This window comes from Mytilus trossulus, chromosome 7 (genome assembly GCF_036588685.1).
Source record: "Mytilus trossulus isolate FHL-02 chromosome 7, PNRI_Mtr1.1.1.hap1, whole genome shotgun sequence".
In the NCBI taxonomy this organism is placed as follows: domain Eukaryota; kingdom Metazoa; phylum Mollusca; class Bivalvia; order Mytilida; family Mytilidae; genus Mytilus; species Mytilus trossulus.
Genome location: NC_086379.1, coordinates 62539076 through 62558040, shown reverse-complemented (window position 1 = coordinate 62558040; position 18965 = coordinate 62539076). Strand labels below are relative to the sequence as shown.

General features: G+C 32.0%; 1 long non-coding RNA gene across 1 annotated transcript; it reads left to right on the top strand.

The window, feature by feature from the left end:
- The first annotated feature begins 1905 nt into the window (after nucleotides 1-1905).
- Nucleotides 1906-10517, top strand: LOC134725506 (uncharacterized). The gene is made up of 2 exons (XR_010108565.1): nucleotides 1906-2005; nucleotides 9795-10517. It is a non-coding gene; the product is annotated as an uncharacterized LOC134725506 (long non-coding RNA).
- Nucleotides 10518-18965: the final 8448 nt, after the last annotated feature.

Here is an 18965-nt window from a genome sequence, read left to right as displayed (position 1 = left end):
AGGAAAAACCAAACCCGGGTAACAAGCTAAAACTGAGGGAAACGCATTAAATATAAGGGGATAACAACGACACAATATTAAAATGTAACACACACAGAACCGTAATCAATTGAAAATGTTCCATATTTAATCATTCAATAATGGTTGTTTTGGTACAAAAGAGAAGGAATATGAAAATTTGAAGATTTATTTTAAAAAGAGTCGAAATATAATAAATACTTTGATATGAGCGTCACTAATGAGTCTTATGTAGACGAAACGCGCGTCCGGCGTACTTAATTATAATCCTGGAACCTTTGTTAACTATAACTACCAATTATTACTTTTACTTGAATATACTGTTAACTTTCATTTCCCTATTTTTGCGTGTACGGAGCTAAATTTCCGTATCATATATAAATCGAACATTCCGGAAATAAATTCGTGTGTCCCACACAAAACAAAAGTGCAAAGTTAAAAATTTTGCAACAAAAACAGTTGCTCAACGACACGGACATAATTTATATTTTGGATTTTGTAATTCGTGCTCCCTCTAAAAAAATAAGTTTGCTAATGAAAGAGGGGGGTCATGAAACAGTTCCGCCAACCATGAGCTAGTTAATATTTCTTTTTGTTCTAACAATAGTTTTAAAATAACATCGGATAAGACCAGGGTTAAATGAACAGACTTATGAAGTCTTCGCATTTTTACGTATTTAACAATACAATAGATAAACAGAAATACAGAAATACAGAAAGGAAAATGGAAGAAATGATATGCCATTATTAGTATCTTCGGGTGCGGGATTTTCTCGTTGTTTTGAAGGCCCATTGGTTGGTTTCGGCTGTTTTTGTTTGCTTTTTGGTCGAAGTGTATGTCTCTTTGAAACATTCTTCATCTCCATTATAAATAATTTTATTTACTTTTATAACAAGATGGCATCTGTTCGTCCCTCTTATGAAGTCAAAACCTGTTGAAGGATATTTTCATATGACTGTCTGGTAAAGAGATAACTGCCGTATGTTTAATAGTATTATCTTTAAATGAAAATCATTAGGGAGCCAGCTAAGATTGTAATAATATTATTTTATTTACTTATTATACATAGAATACATAGGATACAAAGTGGAAATAGGGAATATGTCAATGAGACAACAACCCTAATCAAAAATAGGAAACAGCCCAATGCTACAATTGGGTCACCAACTCAGCGAGAAAATCATACACCTCAAGTTGAGATGGGATCTAGCTGACTCTAAACAATAACGTAAACTATAATAGTTATGCGAAATTGACACCACACTATACTCCGAAACATAAAAAAAAACTGAAATTAAAAAATAAAAACAATCACACAAGACTTGCATGCGTATGGCGGGGTTAACCACGTTTTGTGAGATTCAATCCTCCACCTTTACATGTAACTCTAGCCACTGTGGAATAAAAAATAAACAAAAATACGCATAGTAAAACTTGATTGGAAAGAAGTACGAGTCCGATGATAGAATAGGTGACAAAAGAAACTAAGCAAAATTACAATGATACATATATTAATATTAGGACTACATGTATAAGCAGTTACTGTCATGCTAGCTCCAGTCCTCATTAAAACTGATGGATATTTTATGTCCTCATCATATGAAAATCAAGCACACTCCCTCCCGTTAGGGGTTTTAAATGAGTATCATATGCCATCATATTTTATACAAGAAGAACATAACCTCTATCAGGTCAACAACTGGTTTTAGAATAAATGTGATTATTTTCAATGCAAAGACCCTTATGAGTGAATTAATATTAGTAAAAAAGTGCTATTTTTAATAACTTGAAAACAATAACATAACTGTAGTCCTCCTGAATAAGTCAATTTAACGGTAAGGGTAGCTTTTGATGTGAGTCACGATATTTTATTTGCTTTTTTATATAGAATATTACTATAAAAGACGTGATGTGAATTACCTGAACGTATAAGATGCTTGGACGATGATTTTTTTTTTACAAATGATGTCCTTGTCTTCTAAACGTGTAAGTAAATATGTAACTACTGTCAAGTTTTTATATCAAATTGGTCTATGACCTTATAAACTTAAAAAGTATAATGTCAATTAGTTTAAATCTTTGGAACGCACTTTTATTTTGTTTTGAGATACATAAAATTGAGAATGGAAATGGGGAATGTGTCAAAGAGACAACAACCCGACCATAGAGCAGACAACAGCAGAAGGCCACCTATGGGTCCTCAATGCAACGAGAAATTCCTGCACCCGGAGGCGTACTAGTATAATTGAACATTAAACATATTAACAAGAAGGACAATGTCATAGAACATCGCATAGCATTGGAATATTGAAAAATTGTGTAAAATGCATTAATTGAATCGTTATATTGGTATTTAAATAAAAGTAACTCAATGATTGCGGCTTCACTGAGGAATACACACTCATTCGACCTGCATCCTGTCATTTAGTACACTTTCTTTAGACTTTTATAAAATAATAAAGAAATGAAACATAGGTTGTGAACTATTTCTGCTCTATGGTCGGGTTGTTGTCGCTTTGACACATTCCCCATATCCATGCTCAATTTTATAGATAATACAGCCAATATCATGGATAAAAGAGTGCATCATTCATATATATGAGATTTTACCGCGTTGATCTTCATAAAATAACAGTTACTATGTTATGATGAACAAACATTTATATGCAATCGCAATCTTCGTGATACATTTTGAACCATTTTATTATTTATGTAGATATACGTAAGTTCATATGTACCCACTGCCCTTTTTCATTCGTTCTATTATCTTTACAATCTGTGTATAATGTTACAATGTTTACATCTTTATTAATAAAAGTGTATTTTAATTTGTTTTTTAATAAACCCATAAGGGTTGGAGGTTCTTGACTTGGAACAGACGCATGTATGTTGCGGGTTAAACATATTATGTGAGATTTCAATCCTCCACTTTTACATGTAGCTCTAGCCAATGTGGATTAAAAAAAAACCGCATAGTAAAACTTGATTGGAAAGATGTCAGAGTCCAATGTAACAGAAGAAACTAAACAAAATGACAATGATACCTAAAGTAACATTATTACTACATGTAATAGCAGTTACTGAAATGCCAACTCCAGGCCTCATTTAAACTGATCGATAGTCTATGTCTTCACCATATGAAAATCAAGCACGATCTCCCACGTTTTGGGTTTTAGAAATGTGTATCATGCCATTATATTTAATAATAGAAGTATGTAACCTGTATCGTGCCAACAACTGGTTTCAAAATAAATGTGTTTATTTCCAATGTATAGACCTTTATGAGTGAATCAATACAGGGACTTTCTATGACAACTGTGAAATACGCAAATAACTACTAGTTTTCTCGTTTTAATTGTTTTGCATTGTCTTATCGGGGCCTTTTATAGCTGACTATGCGGTATGGGCTTTGCTCATTGTTGAAGGCCGTACGGTGACCTATAGTTATTAATGTTTGTGTCATTTTCGTCTATTGTAGATAGTTGTCTCATTGGCAATCATACCACATCTTCTTTTTCATACCACCGTATATCAGAGATACGAAACTATTTAAGTTTATTGATGTGCTGAAGCTTTAAACAGGCGGCTTCGTAATCAGTTAAAATCATTAGAGACGAGTCCCTTAGTATAAAAAGTCCATGATTAATATTATTAATTAAAAGAAATGCTATCTGTAATAACTCAAAAACACGAGTGATGTCCTTGTCTAAAAAAAAGTTTTGACAAGTGCGAGTTTATATGTTGCTACCGTCAAGTTTTTATTTGGCTGGTCTATGACCTTATTAACTTTAGTACACTGTTACTTAGTTTAAATCGTTTGAATACATTTTATTTTGTTCTGAGATACATACATGTGTACGTGAACATTTAGAATAATAACATGGAGAACAATGTAATATGCCATTGCATGATATTGGAAGATCAAAATAAGTATTAAATTTATAAATTGAATCTTATATTGGTATTTGAATAAAATTAACTAAAGGATTGCAGTTTTACTTAGGAATATACACTCATTGGATCTGCATCTTGTCATTTAGTACACTTTCTTTACACTTCTATAAAATAATAAAGTAATGTGATAATACAACTAATATCATGAACATAAGAGCGCATCATTCATATATACGAGATTGTGTATTGATAAATAACAGTTCCTATGTTATGGAGAACAAACAAATATATGCAATCGCAATCCTCAAGCCCTTTTAAAATATTGCAATTATATTTTTAACCATTTTTACATGCATTCCTCGATCTTGATATCTATATCACTAACGGAAAGCTGAATACTAAAATGTAAGATAAAAGAGATGATTTTTCATTTCCTATCGTTAATTATCCATTTTTAGATGGTGATGTTCCCTTGTCACCATCTTACGGTGTTTTCATATCTCATTTTATTGTACGATTCGCTCGTGTATGTAACAATGTTTTAGATTTTAACGAGAGAAATTTATGTATTACTGAAAAATTATTACACCAGGGTTTTCGATATCACAAACTAGTCAACATATTTACTAAATTTTATCATCGGTATAAGGAAATCATTCGTAAATATAGCTCAACATGCAGACTTCTTATACGTTCAGGTATTTCACATCCATTTTTTTATGGAAATATTCTTTAAAAAGCACAAAGGTGTCAATATTCACCTCAGAAACTAACAAAACATTTGAATAGACTTATTAAAAAGGGATATAGTTACGATACTGTTGTCAGGTCATTAAAGATTGCATATTTTGGCGTTAATATTGATGCACTTATAGGGTCTTTGCGTCGGAACTAAACACATTTATTCAAAAACCAGTTGTTGGCATGACACGGGTTATGTTCTTCTTATATATTTTATGATGGTTTGATACTAAACCCCTAACGGGAAGGATTGTGCCTGATGCTCATATGATGAAATCATAATCTTTCAGTCAGTTTAATTGAAGTCTGGAGCTGGCATGTCAGTTAACTACTAGTAGTCTGTTATTATTTATGTATAATTGTCATTTTATTTTCTTTGGTTACTTCTTCTGACATCAGACTCGGATTTCTCTTGAACTGAATTTTAATGTGCGTAGTTTTATGCGTTTACTTTTCTACATTGGCTAGAAGTATAGGGGAGGGGTGAGATCTCACAAACATGTTTAACCCCGCCTCATTTTTGCGCCTGTCCCAAGTCAGGAGCCTCTGGCCTTTGTTAGTCTTGTATTATTTTTATTTTAGTTTCTTGTGTACAATTTGGAAATTAGTATGGCGTTCATTATCACTGAACTAGTATGTATTTGTTTAGGTGCAGCTGAAGGACGCCTCTGGGTGCGCAAATTTCTCGCTACATTGAAGACCTGTTGGTGACCTTCTGCTGTTGTTTTTTTTCTACGGTCGGGTTGTTGTCTCTTTGACACATTCCCTATTTTCATTCTCTATTTTATGTAGATATGTTAAGTTTATATGTACCCACTGCCCTATTTTAATTAAGTTGGTATATGAACTTGTCAATAGTGCTACAATGTTTAAATCTATAGTACATTTAAGTTGGGTTTTTTAATACATACCTGTATTACTAACCTAACTATTTAAAAACTGAACACGAAAGACAATGTCATAATAAATTGCAGATTTCGAATACCGAGGCCTGTAATTGCCGGGCACTCGATTATTAAAGTAACAAACTTTTAATCACATAATCATAATAGTTATATAATCTTAATCATTTAATTAATATCTATATGTAAGTTTCTTTTTTTTAATAATGGAATAATTATGTTGTATAATTTTACAATTTACATGTTTAATATTTATTATGTACATACATATATAGTGTTTTAGTTGATTATCGTCTCTTATAAATATGTACAGATTGGCTGGCTGATGTATACATAATGTATCTTCTATAAACTTATTGTGTAATTTTATACATAAGGTGAGACGTAAATAAAATATTGAATTGAATTCAATTTTCTTATTTATTTCCTAAATAAACAATCATTTGGTTTGTTTTCCCTTTTTTTGGGGGGCGCATAGTCATAAATACGACTGCTGGTATTCTTGTTGAACTGTGTCTCAGTTTGTAAATTTGGGGTTTTTCAATGGTTGTTTACGATCTGAGTTTTGCTTATTTCTTAATTGAACGTCAATTGGACTCTGATGGTAAACTTATCTCCTAATTGTATCATCACTGTGTGCCCAGATGCATATTTCATCTCATCTACGTAAAAAATATTAATGGGTCAAGCAAACCAAATAATGAGAAAGACAAACATATAGAATATTGCAAACCAAAAAAAAGAGGAAAAAGTTGTACAAAATATGACTGCTACCATTTATGACTAGGGTAGAAAAACCTTGATTTTGAAAGAGTGAACATGATCTGACCCATACATAATAAATATCATCTTATTGACGTATGCATGCTGCCGTATAAAGCCTTGGGGAAAAACCAGTCTGCTTAAGAAATATAAATAAAACGAAATTGGTTTTCTCTGTATATCATGTATACATTGTAATATGTACATGTATAATTAGCAAATGGCACATACTTATCTATTTCCGAGTGTCCACTTGAACGTTAAACTTTTCGAATAGAAGTGCATACGGTTAAGAGTGTATTAAAGTGAACGTCTGATCGTGCAAACATAGAGGAAATACTAACCCTTTTAACTTAAAAAGGAAACCAAAGGATTCACATTCTGTTTAGAAATGAGTCAATACATAACAAACAAGCGTAGTGATATCACTAATTTAAAATAAACTAAAATATCTTATAGGTAATATAATTAGGACAAGTCGAGCTTTTTCGTCAAGTTTCATTTCATTTGTTTTGACACTCTATGTTAGTACACGCGTGCTCAAGGAAAAATGCAATAGTGTCCAAACTACCTCGTATATATGTCGATGTCAATGTGGTGTATATCTGTCACACTCTTGTCTACCGTGCACACCTACACATTTATCATATCTTAAGTTTATTCCAAACTTTCATGTTTGGTCTTGTTTAAGAATAATATAACGGGATATTTGGAGTACACGTTTAATTTTTTTGATTCGAGTGGCACTGGTAAGTATTTCGTTAAAGAAACGGCTGGCGTAAGAAAATAGAAGTTTGATGTCTTTGATGTTAAGTTTAAAAAACACTGTGTCGAATCCACTGTTGGTGGAATTTTTCTCCCTGCTGATTTGATCAGCCCCGTATTCAACACCTGTAGGTTGACATGAACTAATATTGATATGGTCATATGAATAGATAAATTGTTTACAAAATTATGAATTGTCAATTAATTGTTTACAAAATTATGAATTGTCACTAAGTAGTATTTTTTACCTCAGTAAAAGTTTACATTTAGCTTGATGTTTCAAAACTTTTCGGAAATGTTTGGTCCTCAATGCTTTTCTACTTAACTTATTTGAATTGATCTTCATTAATGAGTCTTTTGTACACGAAATCATCGTCTGACATAAAAAATTATAAGCCTGGTATCTTTAATGAGATATTAACGAGAAAGTTACCCACGACTCAATCAATGAGACAATCTGAAATAGTAGAGTTGTCAGGTCATTAATAAAAGAAACAGTAGTACATGCAAACCAAAGTTCGAAAGTCATAAATTGATTGAGAGAAATATAAGATGGCATATTTTGGCTTTGATATTGAGTCACTTTACATTGGAAATAAACTTATTTGTTCTAAAACCAGTTCTTGGCACGATACGGGTTATGTTCTTCTCAAATATTTTATGATAGTATGATACTTAACCACTTACGGGAGGGGGGTTGTGCTTGATATTCAGCTGAGATCTGGAGCTGGCGTGTCAGTAGTCCTTTGTTAATTAATGTATCATTATCATCGTTTCGGGGTTTTTTTGTTACCTATTCTGACATCGGACTCGGACTTCTTTTAAACTGAGCTTTAGTGTGCGTTTTGATGTGTGTTTGATTTTTGTATATTGGTTAGATGTATAGGGGGAGGGTTGATAGTTATCAAAGGTACCAGGATTATAATTTAGTACGCCAGACGTGCGTTTCGTCTACATAAGACTCATCAGTGATGCTCAAATCAATATATTTATTAAGCTAAAAATGACTACATTATTGATATTCATGTCAACACCGAAGTGTCGACTATTGGGCTGGTGATACCTTCTGGGACGAAACGTCAACCAGCAGTGGCATCGACCCAGTGGTGTAAATAGTTATCAAAGGTACCAGGATTATAATTTAGTACGCCAGACGCGCGTTTCGTCTACATATGACTCATCTCAAAATATTTATAAAGCCAAACAAGTAAAAGAGGGACGAAAGATACCAAAGGGACAGTCAAACTCATGAATCTAAAACAATCTGACAACGCCAAGGCTAAAAATGAAAAAGAAAAACAGAAAAACAATAGTACACACGACACAACATAGAAAGCTAAAGAATAAACAACACGAACAAGTAAAACGTTGAAGAGTATTGAGGGTCCCAAATTCCAAAAGGTTGTGCCAAATACGGCTAAGGTAATCTATGCCTGGGATAAGAAAGTCCTTAGTTTTTCGATTAATTCACAGTTTAGTAAATAGGATATCTAAAAACAGCTATGTTTAATCCCGCCGCATTTTACGCCTGTCCCAAGTCTCTGGCCATTATTAGTCTTGTATGATTTCTAATTTTAGTTTTTTTATATGTTTTGGAGTTTAGTATGGCGTCCATTTTCACTAAACTAGTCCATAATTTTGGTCAGAGGACAGCTGAAGCACGCTTCTGTGTGCGACATTTTTGCTGTATTGAAGACCAATTGGTGGCCTTTGGCAGTTTTCCCGCTCTTTGGTCATTTTCTTTTTGTCTTTTTGACACATTTCCGATTCCCCATTTCTATTCTCAATTTCATTTTGCTACTACTAGGTATTATAGTTTGTTTTAACCATTTTTAACACAAATTTTAAAGCTTTTTTTTAAAATTAACAGGTTCCTGTTCTATTTGACCTTCGCATGTTTTATTTTGACTGCCATTGCCGAGTCTAATAAACATTAAATGTTCGTATTGCGTCCGATTTTTTTTCTATCAAAATGAACAGGATTCTTTTCAAAGTAAATACATTACATACATTACAAACTAGTGAAATGTATGGTCTTAAAAGTTGTAAATATATATCAATATTTAAACTTTGTTACTGATTTTTTCAATTCAAAATATTTGGCATCAGAGACTTATATATATAGTGGTAGTGCCTCGGTTGGTTTATATGTGGAAAACTATTTTTACTTTACATTTATTTGAATCATACGTATAACAAAGAACTGATGGTATGAGGAGAAAACGAGGGGATTAGAAAACAGAAAAAATCAAAAAGGAAACATCAAAAGATTAAAAGACTACAGGGACACCAGTTTAAATCACTACATAGGAAAATCAAAGATTAAGCAATATGAACCACAGAAAAAATTATCAGCTAACTCGTGTCATTAAAATTAAGTCTTAGATGCATGATTTTGTTTTATTATGTGTTATTTGCTCTGTACTATCTGTCAGTAACTACGAGTGCTCCAATATCTGTACTTTGTTGTTGGGATACTCTATTTGAATCCATCAGTTGAATTAATCCTTTTGCAACTGATTTTATATTTCGTTCGTTCGTTCCCGCTCACATATTTAACCCCGCAACATTCTGTTTGTATGTGCATGTCCCACGCCATTCAGTGGTTGTCGTTTGTTGATGTGTTACATATTTGTTTTTCGTTCTTTATTTTGTACATAAATAAGGCCGATAGTTTTGTCGTTTGAATTGTTTTTTATTTGTCGTTTCAGGGCCTTGGATACCTGACTACGCAGTATGGGCTTTGCTTATTGTTGAAGGCCGTACAGTTACCGATGTTTGTTAATTTCTGTGTCATTTGGTCTCTTGTGAAGAGTTGTCTCATTGGCAATTATACCACATCTTTTTCTATATCGTAAATTCATATCAGGATCTTGTGATAAATCATATCCGAAAATTTCTCTATCGACCACTGTGACATGAGGATTGGTTTGTGGATACGATTTGTGGATCATCAATTGTCATGTTTGATATTTCAAACAAAAATGACGACGTCCGTGAATTTGTGAAGAGGTGACTTCAAATTAATCATAAAAAATCTTATATTCAGATGCAACCTTATAAACAGCAACCTTGTTTCGAGAAACTCATCATATGAAACGTAAGCCCAAGGATATTCTACCATCTATATTATATTCTTGTTCAAACTACTCTAAATCTAAGAACAACATGTCACAAACATGTTCGATATATAAATAAAATAAAGGACACAAAGAAAATGTATTCTTTGAAAAAGATTTTTTAAAGTTACGAATACAAAGGAGAATTCATCAAAACAGAAATACTAAATATACATATAATTTTTTATATGCTGAGAAAACAAGATATAGAAATCAAAAGCATTACGTCACACATTCCTCCCAATATGACACAAAAGAAAGTGCGTGAGAGAATTCATTTGGTACACATTATCTCAATAAAGATATCATAACATAGCTCTAGTTTCAATAAATTTCCCATCTTTAGTTTAAAATGTGATAGTGTGGGAAGTCATGAATATAGTTTACAACATTGCACTTAATTACAATTATGTTTTATCTCAACGATTCTGTACTTGTTATGTACTATTTTTTTCAACATAAGGAAGTAGGAACTTCATTTTACAAACATATGTCATATCCTTATCTAGGTTGGAATGCAAGCTGATTAGACATCAACTGTAACATTTTCTTTACTCTGTCCAATGCTGTTATCCACTCGGTCATCTAAGCTGAATATTACATTTTGTTTTGTAAGTCGGTTGAATCGTCTTCAAGATGTGTATGTTGCATGAATCGTCTTAGAGGTGTAAGTTGGATGAATCGAGTTGGTTGTCCGTTATAGAATATCCGTGCCACAGATGCTATCAATCCTATTTAGTTTTCACGAGCGTGACGTACCGAATTACTATATTTACCAAGTTTGTAATAGCATGAGCAACAAAACAGGTGCAACAAGTGGTGCAAGATCTGATTAGTCTTCCGGCACACCTGAGATAACCCCAGTTTTTGTTGGGTTCGTGTTGCTTAGTCTTTAGTTCTCTATGTTTTGTCGTATGTACTATTATTTGTCTATTTGTATTTTGAGTTTGAATGTTTCTCTGATATTTTTTGCCCCTCTTTCATAGCTGTTTGTCACTTATGAAACACCCTTTCAAGAATTCATTTAGCCGGAATTTGAAGAAAATTATAACTTAACCAAATTTAACGATAAAAGATAGGAAAAGATATCAAAGGAATATTCAACTTACAAATTAAAAAAAATGAAAATGTCATGGCGGAAAAAACGAAAAACGACAAAATACATTAAACAACAGTACACAAAACACATTATAGAAAACTAAAGATTAAAACCCCACTAAAAAAGGGTGATTTTAAGTGTTTATGAAGGTTAGGCAAAATCATGTTCTACACATGGCTGACGTCTTGATATTCATGATCATATACATACAAACATGGTATTTCTAGTTAGTTATGTCTTAACTCAGTTAAATGTTAGTTATTGAGCTCTCGGGAAACATAACATTATCAAATATATCTGAAAGTGAAATAAAAGATCTTTGCAAGATGCTTTTTGTCTTACAGAAGGTTATGTTTCAATTTTTATTTAGGAATAAACAAGGGGCTTTTGGGAAAAAAATACCAATGTGAAAATAAACAACTAAACCTTGATAAAAAAAGACATTACGACGATTAACTATACGACAAGTAACCCGATCCCAGGTAAAACTGAGGGCAAACTAAGGTTCTCCAAAAAATATGAGCAGTTTCGGCTCTTTTATTTTGGAACCAGTCATATAGCTCACATTCTATAATGTTCCTGTTGCCTGCCCAAAAATAGGATAATTCAATGCAAGACATATCAACTAAAACATGTCACGCCTATACAACTTTCGAAGAAATGATTACAAATTTACTATAAAGAGAGAGCCTTGGTTCGAAAGCATCCTTGTAAACAGCGACCTCCATAGATGTAAATAATGACAGGAAAGATTATTATTGGAATATACCACAAAGAAATATGTAAAGATATCTGTTAACACTATTGTTGTTGAAAAAAAAATAAGTATGTATATATGCAGGGACTTTCAACTATAAAATTCCAATTTCCTCCTCTTCTAATAAGAAATAATTAGGCATGTCTATTTCAACAAACTTGTTTTAATTTCAAATAATTGAAGATTTGGCTAAATGCAAAAGAACAACTGAAATGTTTTGAATGAATAGATAAAAAAATTATTTTTAATATCAAAAATATATAAAAATTGTAAAAGCAATTTTAGTAATATGAGCAAAGATATGGTGACTCAATTAAACTAAGATTGTGTAGATATGTTAAAACATACTCAAATAAATTATGCTATTTTAAACTTATTTTTGTGATTTTAATGTCTTCCCTTTTGGGAATAACATGATACTCGTTACGTCATTACAATGTTTTAGTTCTGTTATTTGCATTAGAACGTAGTGACGAGGACTTTATAGAAATAAATAGAATGTATCTCACGATGCTCATATGTCAACAGAGATATAAGTTTCAGTTTGATTGTTCATTTAGATTTAAAATCCTCGTGGCTTTCTACAACACTAGACTAAATCACAAAGGGATATTTACACAATTAAGTTACATTGGAAAATGGTTCAAAATATTCTTAGATTTAATTATTTTGTGATCCTATACTCAAACTCTGAACCACTTAATTATTTGAACTAAACGTAAATAACAAGTATACGGTGTCGCTAAATACTAATGCAATCTATTTTTAAAGAAACATTTTTAATGCACAAAAAAAACACAACACGCTCAGACTTATAAATTACAAATGCACCAAATATAAAGGTATATTTTGAAATTCGTGTCAATTCATCATACAATTTTTTTTCCAAACGAACCCAATAGAAACTTGACTGTCAATATATAGGTGGTCTATTTTATTTCATTGTTTTTACCAATTTACTGCACTAGCAATCTTCTCATGAAACAGTAACAGATTAATTTAAGCACGCATATACACAAGTGATACATTATTTAAAAAAAGGTGAATAACAGAAGGCTGGTGCAATGTAATACTAAGGCGGTTAAATGCGGCTCAAGATAGTCTAATAAAAAAAGGCAGGACCGAATAGAGTGAAAAGTAAATAGGCAAGACAGAGAATACAACTAAACAAAAAGGCTGGTCAAAATTTGTTAATCCTACCTTCTCCCCTATCTTTCCTTTACTTGATTTGTCTATAAAATTTAAACATCGCACTACTGTTGCCTTTCTTTAAATCTTGTTGTATACATAAAACCTTTTTCACTTATAACTTGGATGAAGAGTTGTCTATCACATCTTCTTATATTTATTGAATATTGAGCAAAGATTTCTATAATTTTACTTCATTCAAAACTGAAGTTGAAAGCATTATCCCGTCAAGCTTGAGACTTTAAAACGTTGACTTAATACCAATCATTGTTCAGAAATGAGCCGAACATCTAATTTGAGTAAATATATATAATTTTCTAATCACTGGGGTAAAGCGGATGACCGTAACTGCATTCACGGTCATCCCAAGATGTCGGATGAAAAATTAGGTCAGTATTTTAATTGTCTGTTAAGGTGTTTCTACATCATTTTCTTTACAAAGCATACTTTGAACTGATGTAAATTTATAAAAGATTCACACGGAAGTCACAAATGTCTACCGAGGAACGTGTATAAAACTGGAATTTGGATTTGAAAAATTCGCTAGAATGACCGTAAATCGTAATCGAGATGACCGTAACAGGATTAGTGATTCATAACAAGGCTGACCGTAATTGGTTAAAAGATGACCGTAAATTGTTAAGGATGACCGTAATTTATAAAGAATGACTAAATTTAAAAGGATTACCGTCAATTGAAAGAAATATCCATATTTGTATGCGTTGTTTTCTGTTGAGTTTGTCGCAATAGGGGCTCGGTTAGTTCTTTTTGAAATATTTGGCGTATTTTGAGTTTATATGAAAATGATAGTAAATAGTATAATCGATGTTGTGGGCAGTTTTGATTTAAATAGACAATAGACACTGCAAACAATAGGTGATTTTAACTGTGTAACTGAGTGGACCGTATCAAATGAAACTCGTATGTCTGTTTATTTTGCTATCTTCTGCATATTTAAAAAAAAATGCAACTCTAAAACCAGGTAAGTTAGGTTTTTTTTTCTCAAACATAGACTTTATATAATTTTTACATATCTAATTTACAGGTCCTGCCTTGCTCTAAGGTTGATGTACCCTTCTGTAACCATTTTTGTACGAATTTTTTAAACATCAATTGTATCAAAACTACAGATATAATGAATAATAGATGCATAGATATAGGAAGATGTGGTGTGAGTGCCAATGAGACAACTCTCCATCCAAATAACAATTTAAAAATTAAACCATTATAGGTTAAAGTACGGCCTTCAACACGGAGCCTTGGCTCACACCGAACAACAAGCTATAAAGGGCCCCAAAATTACTAGTTTAAAACCATTCAAACGGGAAAACCAACGGTCTAATCTATATAAACAAAACGAGAAACGAGAAACACGTATATATTACATAAACAAACGACAACTACTGTACATCAGATTCCTGACTTAGGACAGGTGCAAACATTTGCAGCGGGATTAAACGTTTTAATGGGCCCACCTTCTCCCTTTTTCTGAAACAATAGCAGTCCATTTTAAACATATACTAGGGGAAAACTTCATGCAAAGCATTATTATTTACTGTTGCCTAGCATTTAATAGAAAAAGAGTACTTTGTGGCAAATTAACCAAGATTTTTATAGAAAAATCCACAGCCTTTAATAAAGAGATTTTTGTTATAAAATTTGAAACATAGATTACTCATTTGCTTTTCTATGATGTGCTAGTGTTTATTTTTAACAAAAAGTTGTAACCAACCTGTAAATTTCAAAATACCTCGTGCAGAGTAACTAAAGTAGAGCTCACCCTAAACGGTGTACTTGATTTGGTCCATATTTTTATTTGTTCTAACCAATAACTACTTTAACAAACTTGTTTTAAGGAAATCAATGCTAGCAATGCATGCAATAATCCTATATCTATCGGTCATCAAATTGCCAAATATGATAGAACAAGGATAAAGGCTGTGGATTTTCTATAAAATGTATATATGTTTAGCATTGAACCAACACAAGGGTACATAATCCTTAATACTTTCCTAGATGCATCAGTTTAACCAACACAAGGGTACATAATCCTTAATACTTTCCTAGATGCATCAGTTTGTCTATTCTCTTAATAGATATGTGTGTGTAAAAACGGCTATATTTTTCAATTCATTCAGATGAACCTTAAATATTATGAATATCCGGTAATTGAGCCCATGTGTATGGTTCCAGAGGAGCAGAATGAAATCTTGATTTGTCTTGATATATAAAAAAAGCCAATTCTGTTTTCTGTTAATACAATTTACAAGGCTCCCCTTTGAAATTCGCTATTTATACAAGACTATTTTAGGATCTATTTTGCTGGAGCTCACCTTCGCTAGTTTGGTCGGAGTATTTTAAAAACATGTTCTTCTAAATTTATATTTAGCTTATAACCTTTTTCTATCATCTTTTTAAGTTTTGTGACTTCCACTCCGAAATGTACGGACAGATATGCAGTATGACCAGTGTTTTCATCCAAAACTTTCTTCCTTAAACTAAATTTTTGTGGACCAACATGATTGTCTATAGTGTGTATTAAAATGCTGTCTACATTAGATGAGGTGAACTTGCAAGTGGAAAATTGATAACACATCTTCGTATCTGAAATAAAAAAAAACACAACAACATAATATATAATATAAATGGCTGTACATCCATTGCCTTTTTGGCATTTTTCAAAAGCTGTATTTATTATATAAAATTAATAGGAATCTCAGAAATAAAAAAATCTTTTGGCTTGTAGTTGGATGCTACCTATGACGAACCATGTATTTGAAGAACGTCTTATTTTTGTCTACCTTTATGATACTGTTGTCTTATAAATACGTCTTACACCAACACGATTAATTATTTGATACAAAAAAGATAATACAAATACGGATATTTCTTGGAAATGACGGTTATACAATGAATATTTTGCTAAAACCAACGGAGGCATTAATACTTGACATAATGGTAACACCTTCCCTGCTACTACCCGTTCTTCCTGGGCAATTGTTTTATCATCAGCTGCCAAGACTTTACTGTGACATTGCTCTTACCTCAACCCGTCTCATATATACTACATAATTACATTGTGGATCATTTGTTTTGCTGCCTCATTGGCACTTTAACCACATATTTTTATTTTATTTATTGCGGTAATTTTTTTTTTTCGTTTTAAAGCGAATTTCAGTGTTTTGGAAATCTATATGACAAACCATATCATATACATATCTAAATTGGGTGAAACAAATACCATTATAAAGGCACTTAACTATCATGATTTGACTTGTTTAATCCACTAATGACCCAATCAATCATTTAACCATCGATTAATGTATTAAACGCCAGATTAATTGTAATGATTCCTGGCCGAGCGTATTCACTTCTAAACACAAAATCAGTTCTAAAAACGGTATATAATATTGTTTACATGACTATTTCAATCTAGCACATATATTTTTGTCATTAAGTACCAATGGATATAATCTTTATATTTTTTATGTGATTTTAAATTGTTCTTTTACGATATTTGGTAGGTTACTACCAGAGACTTTAAGTGAAGTTTCAAACCGTTAACTGATGAACTGTCTTTATTATTTAAGTAAGTGTAGTAGTTCATTGAAGAATGCCAGGTCTTCTATGAACTACTACACGTACTTAAATATATTAAAACAAGCATTATCCTATTATCAATTATTACACTGAAAATCAAAAGGGTATACTTCTTTTGTTCAGAGTAAATGACCGGAGCACGATTAAATAAGCCATCAAACTGAACAGAATAGAAATAGATAATTTCTAAAGATGAAATGCTGCAATTTCAAATGATCTGTTGATATTATTTACACAAATGTCGACAAATTTATTTTCCGTTGACCTGCAGGAACAGACAATATCCTGAAAAAAATCAATGTAATTATTAGAACGTTGATTCGGTTATAACGGATTTAAATAAAGTCGTGACCTATTGAAATTTATTCTAAACTTCATCAATTGTATTTTATATTGATTATTTTTGTGTTAATTTTCGATTTTATATAGTCAAATTTTTAGGCTATTGCAGAGTCACAGTCATGTTGCCTTGTTTTGTTTTGTTCCCTTTGTTTTATATATCTTGTGTTGATAAATATTCCGTATCAACTTCACAACTAATACACGATGGTCTTTAAGTATAGATTCTAGGCACTGACGTTGTTTTTTGCCTTACTCTTCTTTAATTTGTCTATGCAAATGATTACTTTTACTGCTTTGTTTATTTTTTGAAATATCTACTTGATGTGGCTCCGAACTTATACATCTCGGCATTGTATCATTGTGCTATGGTAAATTATTGTATTATTGACTATCAAATTGCTTATGTACTTTACCAATGTTTTTAACTTTTCTTTGTTGACGTATTTGTTAGTTTTTATAGTGGTTAAGATTATAACACATGTTGACTGCTGTACCCTAATTCTTTACCTTTTACCTCTTATGTCTGTTTGTGGTGTCAATCTAATGAAAGTATACCCGATTGTCATATACGTGCGAGCTTTAGCTAGCTTTTAAACCAGGTTTAAGCCATCATTTCCTATATCAAGGAAGGCTTGAACTGAGAAAGGGATATGACTGTTCTGATCGAGTTGTTTAGTGAGGTAAAGTTTTCGAGTTTTCCTTTTGAAAAACGACTTTCCGTTTTGAACATTCTGTGTAGTATTTTTATTATTTTACTTTTTGACACATTCCCCGTTTCCATTTTCTAGTCCATGTCACTCCATGTATGCAAGTTCAAGCAGATCAGGATGTATACATAGACTTCTTGTAATGCATACATATTGCAGAGGAGCAGAAAAGACAAATTCTTAAGCCATTGTATTTATATTTATTCCCACTTGAAACATTTATCAATTCGGCAAAGCCATACTGGATTTTTTTGTTAAAATTACGACACGGAAGCATATGCAATATTAGAATCACAAAAATACTGAACTCCAAGGAAAATATAAAACGGAAAGTCCGTATTCAAATACAAAAATCAAAAGCTCAAACACATCTTACATGTACGAATGAAGAATTGTAATAATTGAAGCCCTTTTTTCATTAGGTCACTACCAGACTTGGGAACAATTTTCAGCTCATAAACATAGTTTACCACCCAGATCAATGAAATTTACATAAAAAATTGTATATTCCTTGAAATTTTGCACATACTGTAATGGATCGAATGTTTTCAACTTCGTACTTTATTTGGCCTTTTAACATATTTTTATCCGAGCGTCACTGGTGAGTCTTTTGTAGACAAAACGCGCGTCTGGCGTGAATATATCATTTCAATCCTGGTATCTATGATGATTTTATTTAGGAACATTTATCATTTTAACAGTAATTTTTTGAAGGACAAGTTTTGCGGAATCAAATCCTCCTACAGTTTTCATTCAGTTCACTGATGTCTGATTAGAAGTCAGTAATAATAATTATAAATTATAACTATAATCATTCTTATCACACACACGTTAGAATATGCTATTCTTATATGCAAATTAAAACGCTTAAAGCCATAGTCCCACTAGGCCACGATCGCACCACGCTCACTTAATCTTTAATTAATTCTGATCTTGGTGAGGTCGCGGCATGAGCGGCATGAAAAATGTTAATTTCCGTTGTTTTCACGATGATAGTTACGTCCTTATAACGTTTCTACAATGTTCCCTCTACGATTATGCCACGTTTTCACTATACATTGTCTACGATT